General features: G+C 41.0%; 1 protein-coding gene and 1 long non-coding RNA gene across 6 annotated transcripts in view; both read right to left on the bottom strand.

Moving 5' to 3' along the window:
- Nucleotides 1-13379, bottom strand: part of LOC5580169 — a 160156-nt gene that overhangs the window by 68964 nt on the left and 77813 nt on the right. The gene's annotated exons all lie outside the window — the stretch shown is intronic.
- On the bottom strand, nucleotides 7742-8363 carry LOC110674024. The gene is made up of 3 exons (XR_002498582.1): nucleotides 8133-8363; nucleotides 7857-7970; nucleotides 7742-7803 (listed from the first exon to the last, which is right to left on the bottom strand). It is a non-coding gene; the product is annotated as an uncharacterized LOC110674024 (long non-coding RNA).

The raw sequence follows: 13379 nt of genomic DNA on the forward strand, positions 1-13379 counted from the left end.
TAGTAAGGTGTTGTGCTTTTCGCTGCAGGACTTACAACCTCTGGATTCGCATTTACTTACTACATGCTTGGACGAGAAACAGTTGTAGCACAGCTTCCACTTTCTCACCTCGTCGAATCTAGCTTCTGGACTCATGGCTATGAACTTCTTGCAATTCCACAGTGGATGGTTTTGACCATTCTCACAGATTTTACAGCCAGTAGAACTCGTAGAAGCATGAGATAGCTGTGGCTTGAAACGACTGGATTTGCGAAGCTCTTCTTTGTCCGTTGCCAACGCCTCTAGTGTGTGACATCTACCGTTGATGAATTTGACGATGTCTTCGTATTTTGGTGACTCCTCTTGTTGGGTTTGGGTTTCCCAATCACGACGTGATGTGCTATCGAGTTTGCTGGAGATCAGGTACACCAAAATCGTGCTCCATTGATCGGTTGGCTCACCAAGTTGCTTCAGTGCATTGATGTTTCGCTGGCACTTAGTCAACAAGCGACGCAACTCCTTCGGCGAATCTTGTGACACTTGCTTCGTGGTGAACAATGCCTTCAGATGTTTCTGCTTGATTACCCGGCGATTCTCGAACCTCTCAATCAGCAAATCCCAGGCCACTCGGTAATTGGCATCGGTGATGTCCATCGCATCCAACATGCACGCTGCTTCCTCTTTGAGGCTCGACTTTAAGTATAACAACTTCTGAACGTCAGACAGTTGCGTGTTTCTGTCGATAAGCGCCTCAAAAGCATCGCGAAACGCTGGCCAACCGAGATAATCACCGCTGAACGTTGGCAATTCCAATGTAGGCAATCGTACAGCTACTGGTTGTTGCACCATGGGGAATTGCTGGTGGTGAATAGGCATCAAGGCCTGGCCTCTGTGCACGTTTGCAGCCGCTATTGCTGGACCCTGCATCCTCTCGATGATGGAACGCAATGCAGCTCTTGCGTTCATGCACCTTTCCTCAAAGGTGGCACGCTTTTCTTCTTCCTCTTCAACGTTTACTCCTTCCTCCGCGTCGATGGCAGTTTGTACGGTGTCGTACTCATCCCAGCACTGATTGACGACATCCAGTCGTGCCTGAACCAACTCTGCTGTGATTCCGGGCTTGGATTCGATGTCTCGGATGAACACTTCGATCCGTGTCAGGCGTCCGAGAATGACTCCACGCTGTCGTTTAAGCTCCGTCATGCCGAAAGCTGTTGCGATACGTCGTTCCAAACTGTTCCTAAATGCAAATGTACCGCCGGCCGGTGACGCCGTTGAAATCCTCAGCTGCTTGTGTCTGACTGGATTAACAACCGACGACTGACGCGCGCCGAAGCACTAAAATCGGGCACTGTAGCTGTCTTGCTACCAAGTAAACCGACGAACGACGAACTAGTCGACTGGTCGAGACCCACAGTTCCGCTGACTGCGACGGACACTGTCACGACGGTCCCGCGACTATCACACTTTCGCGCACACTAAAACGACTCGCGACGCGACTACTTACACTACGACCGAACGCGACTGACGCGAAACTTGCCTTGCCTTCTGACTTACTAGATCCGCGCGATCCGGTTCGAAGGACCAAATGTACGAAAACGACACTTTCCGCACGCGAAGAAAGCACTAGGCAAGTTATACTGATTCAAAACACTTCACTTTATTGCACTACTTTAAACTTACACTTTACACTTTTCACTTTACTTATCACTTGCACTTCACTTTTCGAATTTGAAAATATAACTGATTTTCAGCCGCGCACATCACGCGTATTTATATCCCGCACCACATGTTCTAGAAACGCGTAGAACATTTCCGCTGTTTCCAGGCGCAAATGATGACGACGATGACGGCGATGATGATTGATGATGTATGTGTATGTTGGACTGGCGACGGTCACTCACTGCGATGCGCTTGGTCACTCACTGGAAGGCGCTCAGTGAGTGTAGAGCTTGACAGATGTGCGATGCTGCTGCTGTTGTTGTTATTGCTGCTGCCAACCGTGTGTGAGGGGAACTTTATACCCTTTGCGCAGTCTATCCGTGTGTGTTATGTGGGGTGATGGTGATTTCTAGAGGAATGCCGTTCAAATTTCTTCTGCTTTCTAAACAACAACTAGAGGCATCACAGTAAGAATCTATGACCAGAATGACAGTCGAAGAACATTTGGTAAAATGACGTTAAGTCGAAAATACATTTGGTCGAATGGAAATTTGATAGAAGAAAAATGCTTTCAGCAGCACACGACATTTGGTCGAAAGACATTTGGTCTGAAATTTGCGTATTTTAATTGTGACACATTATGTCTCTCGTTTGCTGTTCATCTGCCGGTGATACCTGTGAAGTTCAAGTGGAATTCCGTGGACTTTGCAAAGCTATTTTTCACCCTCGCTGTTGCGGAACTGCAGATGTGTTCGACGAAGTCATGAAAAATTCTCAAGTCTTCTGGTTTTGTCCATCGTGTACCACGTTTATGAAGGACATGCGGCTGAAGAAAACTCTGTTCGTGCTGCTTATGAAGCTGGCCAAAATCAAGGTTCTCAACTCGCACAGCGATATAATGCAGACCCTGAAATCAGAAATCATGGGTGAACTTAAGGCTGAGATCAGATCTAGTTTTGCCAGGCTTATCAACTCTAGCTCATTCGCTCCGAAGTCCTCTAAACACGTTGGAATTAATTCACGGTTCACCAACAGCCGTAGAATATTCAGCGCGACAGATGATGGAATTCCGAAAGTGAAGCAAGCGCTACTGCTCGGAACTGAAAGTACGCCCTCTCCATCAATCGACATTGCAACTGTTCCTCCAACCCAGCCAAGATTTTGGTTGTATATATCACGCATTGCTAAATATGTAACTACCGATCAAGTATGCTCGCTAGTGAAGAAACGCTTGGGTTCAGACGATATTCAAGTAATTCGCTCAGTTGCTAAAGGGAGAGATTTGAACACTTTAACGTTTATCTCATTTAAAATCGGGATGAGTATGGATTTGAAACACAAGGCATTGTCAACTTCTACATGGCCAAAAGGGGTACCGAGAGTTCACGGACAATAGATCAGGCGAAAGCGACCAGCAGTCGTCCCGGTCCTGCATTTGAGTTGGGAGACGAGATATTCCGGATTCCTGCTTCAGGCAAGTACCCTACTTTTTCGAGCTCTTCGTTTTTCCTGATTTGTTCATCATTTCTAGTCAATCTCCAATACGTCATCCACGTGTAATCGCTTCGAGTCTGAAACCGGGACGCACATGTATTGATGTCTACGGGGAGACCCCTATCCCTCTCATCGCAATCGAGCCTATACTGCCAGCGATCATCAGCCGTCCCGGTCCTGCGTTTGAATAGGGAGAAGGGGTCCCCGAGCTCCTTTTGCAGGCGAGTATACCGTATATTTGAACAATTATTCTTCTGAGTCGAGTATTGTTTCCAGCCGACACTCTTCATTGCAATGTTGTTTAACTCCTGCTATCCGGACTCCGCAAAACTCGATTGCTGTATGCTCCGAGTTGATCCAGGTTGGTGATCCCACGTATTCTTCGAGATTCTTTCAAGTTCCATCGTATGCTTCTCCTCAACCGGGCCGCACTGTAACCAAAACTCCAAGCCCTTCCGAGCCAGTCGAGTCAACCGCAGCCATCGTTCAACACAGCCGTCCCGGTCCTGTGGTCGCATGTGGTGCAGGAGTCTCCCAAGCTCTTCATCAAGGCGAGTGGAATAACATAGAAGCAATTGAACGTACTTCCCCTCATGCGATGAATTTCGGTTTTTCCAGCCAGCCTACATCTTCGATGGTACAACGTACTCCAAGTGATCTATTGATATATTATCAAAACGCTGGCGGAATGAACAGTGATGTCAACAGATGTTTGTTGGCCACTTCAAACGACCGCTATGACATCATCGTACTGACTGAAACCTGGCTCGATACTCGTACTCTTTCAGGTCAAGTATTTGGTCCTGCTTATGAAGTATTCCGTTGCGACCGTAGTCCGATCATTAGTTTAAAATCCACTGGAGGTGATGTCCTTGTGGCAGTAAAGGAGCAGAAAGCCTGAACGATCGATGATGACTCGAGAACTAGTGTCGAGCAATTGTGGGTTCGAATTGAGCTCTCCAATCGATACGTTTATCTATGTGGAATTTGTTAGAGATTACGAATCGAAGCAACCGTTGAACCAGGTCCGTCACACTCGAGCTCAGATTGGTTGAACTATATTGAATGTAACGATTACTTGAATAAATTAGCCTTTAATCAACCGTCAATCCGTTCAGTCGAACTTCTTTTGCCCTCCGAATACCAAATAGGTTGTGGGCCCCAGTCAAAGCAATCCGCCTGAGCGAATTTGAATTTTTTTCACTTTTTGCTGCCGAAGTAGAAGTTTCTGGAAGTAGGAGTACCATGGAGGGAAGCAAGATTTCGATCGTGAAGCTGAACAATCCCAACTATGCTGTGTGGAAGTTCAAGGCTGACATGCTGAGTCGATGACGGACGAATGGAAGCAACACGCCCTGATTCGCGATACGAAGACGGCCAATTCTGAAGCGAATTTGCAACAAAGCGTATAAGGACGAGAACGACATGCAGAACCATTTGCCCTGATGGCCAGTGTCCAAGCAAATTCTGGTGAGTGGATTGTGGACTCGGGAGCATCCCGGCACATGTGCTTTGGGCATTGTGACCCCAACGCTCTCGGAGAAATGGTACAGATGGACCTGGTCAATGGACTGAAGGTGTACGATTGCGGTGTGCGAGAGGGATGCGCCCAGAGACAAATAGAGACGTAGCACTCGGGCTCACAACGGGTACCTCTTCTAGTACTACATTTCGTCCCCGGTACCCAAGTTTGACATTTGGCCCTAACACCTAATTTTATATCAGCCTTGCGATGTTACTGCCCATAACAGGAGGGTCGTTTCTATGGTGATATTTCCTTGTGAAAATTTAACCTTCCGGTCGTCGAGCGGTTGATCATCACCAGATGCACTGCGTTAATGTTGTGTGCAAAAAGCGAGGTTTCAAACACTCTGCCGAACTGAAAAAGGATTCGACCTACCATAGCATTTTTACTAGATGTTCATTGTTCCCGACCCTCCAATGTGATTTATCCAGTTTTAAAAATCCATTGAAACTACAGTAATGAATGTTTCATTGTTTTGGTGTACTTCTTATATATCGATGAATATAATAGTTATACAAAAAAAATACAATGATTATCATGGCATAAACTAGGTATTAATATTAATAGAACAATGACAAACTATTCATAATAATTAAAGGAAACAAGGTGTTTTTCGATTTGCAGAATACAATTTTTGATTAAATTCAGTTAGGTGTAAATGAATCTTAACTAAAAGGCAATTCCTATATTTTTAGGCAGTTCTTCTTACTATTTATGCTTCTGTACCTGAAAATACAAATCATTACCATGAAATGTTCAATAAATCTCGTAAATGATATGAATACCATGACTTTTCGCTTTTTAGAGCCCATGGAATGCTTCTGACCAGTACCTCTTGTATCTTCAGATTTGCTTTTTGTAGTCTTTCTATTTACTTTTCTCATTTTCACGGTTTTGCTATTCTTACGTTTTCCCGTTGCTTTTGGTTTAATGTTTAGCCTACGCGCCTTTCCATTCCTTCGACATTTCCTTCCATATTTCTCTTGCATTTTCTTAACTTCCGCATTTATAAACGTGTTCAAAAGACAATCGCAAAATTTATTAACGCATTGAATGCAAACAGTTTCATGATACGTCTGACGATCAACAAATTTTTGTAATCGCTTTTTGACTCCACAACGATGTTGTTTGAAATAGATGTAAAATTTTTGCTTGAATGCTATTAGTAAAGTTAATCCAATGTCTAGAGCAACTTCATTTGGAAAATTAAAGTTAATGGCGTCCAGAAAATGTTTCAGCCTTGTAAAAACAAAACTTTCGTCATCCATGTGTCTACCAGATGATGATGAACGTAGGTGTCTCCTGCACGCTTCATGGGGTAATTTAGATATTACAAAACCAATGACATATAGGGGAAATCAGGGTAAAACCGACACTGTGGGTAAGCTCGACACCCTTTGATTTTTCATGTTTTGAGCAGATTTTCATGCAGATTCCACCACGCTCTATCTTAACTAGTGAAATGTTGTGTTTCGAATGACATTACAACTGACGCTACCAATAAACTGTCAAAATAAAAAACAAAATCATATTGGATAACATAGAAGCAACAGCAGTTGCAATATTTCGCTGTTATTCTTTAACTATTTCGCATGTAAAATTTTTAAAATGTCATTATTTGTTCTGCATCTACATCATCATTTACTATTATTACGTTGATACAACATGAAGGAGAAATTAATTTTTGGTTTTTTGACAGCTGAAAACGCTATTGAAAAATAAATGCCCACTTGGGGTAAGATCGACACTTTCATTTGGGGTAAAATCGACACCTTTCTTTGCTTCATAATCTAACTTCAGGGAATCTTTGTAATCGGAAGAATATCTCTGTAGTTTATGTGAGTCTTTATTTTCGAATTCCAGTGGAGTTCATGGATGGGTAACTTGTTAACATGTAAAATATGACGCTATATGACTTGCCGCAAGCTATCATTAAGTATTAAAAAATATATTTCTATGTTATCACGTTTCAACTTATTTGATGAAGCTTGAAGAAATTTTTCTCATTTAAAATTGCAGAAATAATAGAATTTGAAATAGTTTCACATAAATTAATCTTATTGTTTATTTACAAACAATGATGTTCGACAGTTTTTATTATCTTAAAAAAAATACACTTTTCTCTTCATTGTTTAAAAAAAAAACAGTATTTATTTTCACTACCAATCATTCGCTACAACTTCATCTTTGTAAGCTTCCATGAACACTAATGAATAATATCCATGTGTACTCACCCCAACTTTGCAACCTTAGCATGGGACATTTGAAATTTTCACATGTATTTAGTGGGTCTTTGGTCTCTCCTCAATAATTTACGTAATATGTGAATAATCCTTTGGAGGAAGGGGTCATAAATGTCGAAAATCATGTTTGAAGGATTCTTTTAAATATGCAATGTGATGATCATGTTCACAACGTATAAATTCTACTCAAAGTGCATGTGTCGGTTTTACCCCAACAGGGTGTCGATCTTACCCGCACTCTCAATTGTCTCACCTAAAAATGATTAAATATCAATTTGATTTAAATCGCTATATAACCTTAATATATCATCCAGCGATCGCAAGGATTGAAAGGTTTATAACCAATATGTGATTCTACAACAATTTTAGGTTCGTTCAACAAGTGAAAGTAAACAAATTTTATCAATAAGCTTAGGGTGTCGGTTTTACCCCGAATTCCCCTACTAATGCATTCATTTCGGGTTTGTCTGGTACTTCTAGGTTTTCATAATCTAAATTATCATCAGGTAAATCAACTAGGCTATTTTTATCAATAACGCTCAAAGGGTCTCCAGTTTTCGCTTCTTCATCATTGATATCAATCAGGGTGACCGTTTCATCCGGCATACAGTTTGTATTGTCTTGCTGGTCTAATGTTCTTTCCACCCCATTATATTTGATTGCCGTGCTAAACTGCAAAACATTAGGCGTATCATTACAGCCACAGCAACGTCTCACTTTAGCAAATTCATTCTCCAGTGGGTCTTGACAGATACAATTAGTACACAGATAGAGGAAATTGAATTTTGTTTTTAAAATATCCCACAGCAGTCGAATCGCATTTATGTTCTGAATAAATCCTTTCATAAATGGAGGGAATCTCTGTTTAGCTGTGAGCAGATTTTGAGCTTCATCCAATGCCTAGAAATGTAATATTCATTATTGGTTCGAAAAATATATTTTTTGTAAACAACCGTTGAGGTATCGAAGCACGATTTCGGGATAAACTTGGCTTTCTCAAGAATATTTTTTGTTTTAACGAGAAATTCCCAATGTTCGCTATTATCGCATATAGCAGATCGTAGAGGCTGCAAGTAGAAAATTAAAATTTAATAAAATCGTTCAATATATTATATCATATTATTATTTTTTCCTAATTAGTTCAGCATTGGGCGCACATTTTCTCGCGAGTATAATTTTAAACCAAAAGAAAACATTATTTAAAGATACATAAAATATGAAATACATACCTTTAGCTTATCATGTTCAAAACGAGAGTTAAAAGTATCGAACAAGCTGTCCATCAGGTCTATGAACTCTATCGTGGGAATTACTTCGCTGCTCATGCTACCCATTTCAACATACGCTTGGAGAGCTTTTGAGACGGTTCTACTCAACGTACGGGTGGCCAGGCTTACATTCATTTTTGAAAATCCAGGTAACAATATTGCTTTTTTCGTCAATCGTGGTGCCAACCGAGGGACATTTTTAATGTGCAAATTGTATAATTCATTTATATATTTAAACGATATTATTTTACCATCTATTAACAAATTTTTGGCAAACAAATTGTTCCTTGCTGATTTAATTAAATGAGGATTATCGAACATTATAACAATTGGTATTTCATCCACTTTGAAAACGGGATTTTCATATGTGGCTCCCAGACTTTCAGCCATTTTTACATTTGTAGGATGCTGATCCATTATTAATAAAACGGGGTGAAATCCGATAGCAATCATTTTCCTAACAGCTTCACTAACAATCTCTTTTTGCACATCACTGCCCAAAGTCGCATTGGCAAAAAAGTAGCCGATGACCTGTATGTAAACAAACAAAATAGTTATTGAATTTATTTTTATTAAATATGATAATTGTACCTGCTTATAGTTTGTATTGATACTCCTCACCATAACAGTAACGCTTTCTGTCGCTAAAACTTGTGGATCATTATTTTCATACAACTGGCTCCGTGCAGTTTCCACAGTCGGTAATCCGTGGAATCTATCTGTTCGTGCATGATAGTCAAGCATAGGTTTTAACGCCATCCCATCTATTAAAATTGATACCACCTTATCTTTATCACTCATAGTTTCTCCTGCTATTCTCATACGATGCAGTATCTCTTCGTTGAAGCCAGGACTAATACTGATATCTTGATGCCATTTGTTAATTGTTTTAGGATGTGGTAAACATAGAACGTTTGCTGATCTCAACTTCTTATAACCAGCAGTCGACACTAGTCTTTGTCGGGTAGCGAACTTTTTCGCAAATTTGTATCGTCTGCCATGCTTGTTTCTATTTAGGTTTTTTATGGACTCCAGCAAAACAGGATTGCTTTTCACGGTTTGTAGTATATACTTATCATCTCTAGATAGTTTTGTTTTTCGCTTGATCTCATTATTCAGTTTGATAATTTGTTGTTTTTTCTTAATTAAACTTTCTTTTCGTTTTTTACATAATCGGAGAACATTTCTGTTGATTTTTCTTTCGTTAAGTAATTTACATTGCAACTCCTGAACCTTTTTTTAATTCAGCCTCGTACTTTACCTGGTAATCAATTTCAGTATTTGCTAGAAATAACGAAACAATGTTCGTGTGTTTGTTATCTTTTACTTTAAACATGAATTGATTTGTGCAAAAAACACGATTAATTTAAGTTTATTCACTTTTAACTAAATTCCATATATAGTATTGGACAAAACATTTGCAACTTGATTGCATTTTGATTGACAAAATCACTCAAAAATATATGTAAAATCCGAGTTATGTCTGATGTTCTGCCAAAATTTCATTTGAATCGATCCATAAATAACTGAGATATAGCTTACCAAAGTTGGTCATTTTGTATGGTAAATCGAAAAAAAAAAAATGCAAAAGTTTTGTCCAGTACTGTTTCTCTCTCTCAATCTGCTGTGGATTCTTACGCCAACTATCATTTCGACTAGGTTCATACGATGTTTCAGCCCAGGTGATTTGACAAGTGGCATAAAAATACACAGCAGAGTAAGAGGGAGACAAATAGAAAATATTCAGAAATTACTAAAATTGTGTAATTCTATGACTATTGTTGGTTTGGAGTGTAAAGTTTGTCATCATTGTAAATTAGCAGTAAATACCTTCATTTTGAATTTTTTTCGGCTGCACACTCTGTTCTATCTGTTCTCTATATATCTCTAAGTATTCCACTTCATTCAGGGGTTCGCCCTCTAATAGCGTTGGAACAGCACCCTTGTTCAACCTGGAATTATCAAACTGTTTAGGACAATGTTTTTAAAGGTATACACTTGAGTTTATTCTACGAAATACGCGAGATGACAATTGTCGGTCTCATATAGCGAGGTTATAGTTCTCGACTCGAGTGAAGTGATTCGCCGTGTAAACCAAACGGAGAATATCTTCACTCGAGTCGAGAATTGTCACCTCGCTATGGGAGACCGACAATTATCATCTCGCGTAACTCGTAGAATAAACCCCACTGTGTTTTGTTTGCCAGACGTCTTCTGTGGAACCTCTCATTTGAACTGAACTTTTTTGAGTGCAAACTTAGTGATCTTTATAGCGCATTTCACCCTAAATTGGACTATCACACCAGTTGTAGAGTGCAGAAAAGTGTTATATAAGTATTCGTTTGCATCGGATCGTCTCGACGTATTTGGTGCACTTGTGCCATGAACTACATAGAATAAGTACACCGAAGACACCATCAAGATTCGACGTAACTCCGAGCAGCTATCACACTTTGAAGAAGCGTGCACACTTTTGTGCCGATCCAATTTGGGGTGAAACTAGCAATATAATGAATAATCTTACTAACCCTTTCGTGAAATCAAACGGATCCTTGAAGCATGATGCATCAAAATGCCGAGAACAAATTCGGCGATGGTCTAGCTTCCCTTTGAACACCGTGCCGTGTTTACGGCAGAATTCTTTCCAAACGGTTAAGCTAAAAATAAACGGAAGATAAACTAATGTATAAAGAAGATTATAAATTCGTTAACTTACTTGTCGTTGTCTTCGGGAAAACGGTGAAGGGAAACCACCGTATGGGATAGGATGCCGAATTTGTCCCGAGTTTTACAACTGTCGATACAACAAATTTTCCCCATGGCGAATCAACGATTGTTTATTTATTATCACATGGCAACGCGGATTTGAATTTCGCGGGTAGCGAGATGAATTAGATTTCAGCTTTGCAAGGCAGATACAAATGTAGGTATTGTGTTTGCTAATCTAGTACTTCATGATCCCAAAAAAAAAGTCATTTTATAAGGAAGTCATACGTCTTTATTTTGTCTTTGATGCGACTGCTGCCAAAAGGCCAAAATGAGTCGGAAACCATTTCCGGAATCGGTGGACAGGAAATCCACTGCCGTACTCGACTTCGTGCACACCGACGTTTGCGGCCTTGTTGAGAACGTGTCGGTGTCTGGATGCCGTTATTTTATGACCATCATCGACGACTACAGCAGATTCTGTGTCCTGTACCTGCTAAGAAAGAAGGAAGATGTTCCAGAGAAGATAATGGAGTACGTGGCCATGATGAAGACCCAGTTCGGCCAACCGCTGAAAATAGTCAGAAGCGACCAAGGAGGCGAATACACAGGAAATGCGCTGAGGATTTTCTACAAACGTAAAGGTATTCGAGCGCAGTTCACCACAAGCTATTCCCCCCAACAAAATGGTGTTTCCGAGAGGAACCTGATCGAGGTGAGCCGGTGCATGTTGTTTGATGCCAATCTTCTAGAGTGCTACTGGGCTGAGGCGGTAAGTACTGCCGTTTATTTGCAGAACATTTTGCCATCGAAATCGATTGCAACAACCCCGCTCGAGCTCTGGCATGGAAGGAAGCCGGATGTGACGCACCTGAAAGTTTTCGGCAGTGCGGCGCACGTCCATGTCTCCAAGCAGAAGATGAAGAAGTTAAGCCCTACATCGACGAAACTAACGTTTGTGGGGTACTTACCGGACCACAAAGCATATCGCTTCCTGGACCGGTCGACTCGACGAGTGATTATCAGCCGTGATGCGAATTTCGTTGAGGAGGACCGCCTCGCTCAAGCCGAGAATGTCAATCGGCATAATGAAGCGGAGAATGTTGTCGATTTCGAGTTAGGAATCAAGCCAACCGCTATTGAAGTAACGCCGGCGGTCAATTCAGAACCTTTGGATGCGTCGGACATGGATGAAGATCTTCTGGACGATGAAAGTTGCGAATATGACACTGCTGATGAATCAACGTAAAACGATGAAGCCGCTGCGACCCCTCGTAGATAGAATAGTCAATCGAAGGGTATACCACCAGTACGTTACGGTGAAACTATTGACATGGTGTTGGGTTCGATTGCTGAGCCACGCAGTTATGAAGAAGCTTTAGCAAGTCCTGAGAGCGAGTACTGGAAGACTGCGATGGATGAAGAATTCCGTTCTCTCACGGAAAATGACACATGGGAGATCACCACACTACCAGCTGGCTGCAAGAAAGTTGTTTGCAAGTGGGTCTTCAAGCGCAAGGAGGACGAATCCTGTGACGTCGTGCGATATAAAGCCAGATTAGTCGCCCAAGAATATTCTCAAAAAATTGGAACCGATTATGATGAGGTTTTCGCGCCGGTGGCAAAGCAAGTCACTATGCGTTCGCTGTTGACGGTGCCAGCTGAGCGAAATCTCGTTGTCAAGCATGTAGACATCAAGATTGCATACTTGTATGGTAAGTTGGATGAAGAAATCTTTATGAAGCAGCCCCCTGGTTACGAAACCGGCAATCCCGCCGGTGTGTGTCGTCTGAAGCGAAGTATGTACGGGCTCAAACAAGCGGCACGAGTTTTGGAACAGAACGATCGACGATGTGTTCAAGCGAGCTGGATTTTTGCAGTCATCAGCCGATGTGTGCCTCTACGTTCGGACGAGGAATGGACAACAATCGTTCATACTGATCTACGTGGACGACATCTTGGTAGCCTGCTCTAGCGAAGTCGAATTCGTCGAGCTAGTTGCCCATCTTCAAAAATGTTTCAAGCTGACGGTGTTGGGTGACATCAAACATTTCGTTGGCATCAAGGTGACCAAACATCAGAATGGGTACCTCATCAATCAGCAGGGCTACACGCTAAGAAAATAAAATACTAAATAAGTTAAATACCATTCTAAAACCGTATTTGGTCTATTCACTCTTTGGAATGAATTAAAAAGGAATATGCATTGCTAGTATAAACGCTTTTTATATATGACCGTGCTTATCACGGGAATAATCCATTGGGCTGATAAAGAAGGAAAATTCAATGAATTTCATAAAAAATGATTTCATTTTATTTTGAACATATGAAAACAAAACAACAAAATTAAAAGTGAAACAAAATGATTTTTTTTTTGATAATTTATTGTAATAGCTTTTTGCTGACGCAACATGAGCGTCATCCCGTCGCTATTTATAAAACTTTCATTTTTTTATCATGGTATGAAGGCGGTGAGAACGCTGCAACTTATTCTATCTGGTC

This window comes from Aedes aegypti, chromosome 1 (assembly GCF_002204515.2).
Source record: "Aedes aegypti strain LVP_AGWG chromosome 1, AaegL5.0 Primary Assembly, whole genome shotgun sequence".
In the NCBI taxonomy this organism is placed as follows: Eukaryota; Metazoa; Arthropoda; class Insecta; order Diptera; family Culicidae; genus Aedes; species Aedes aegypti.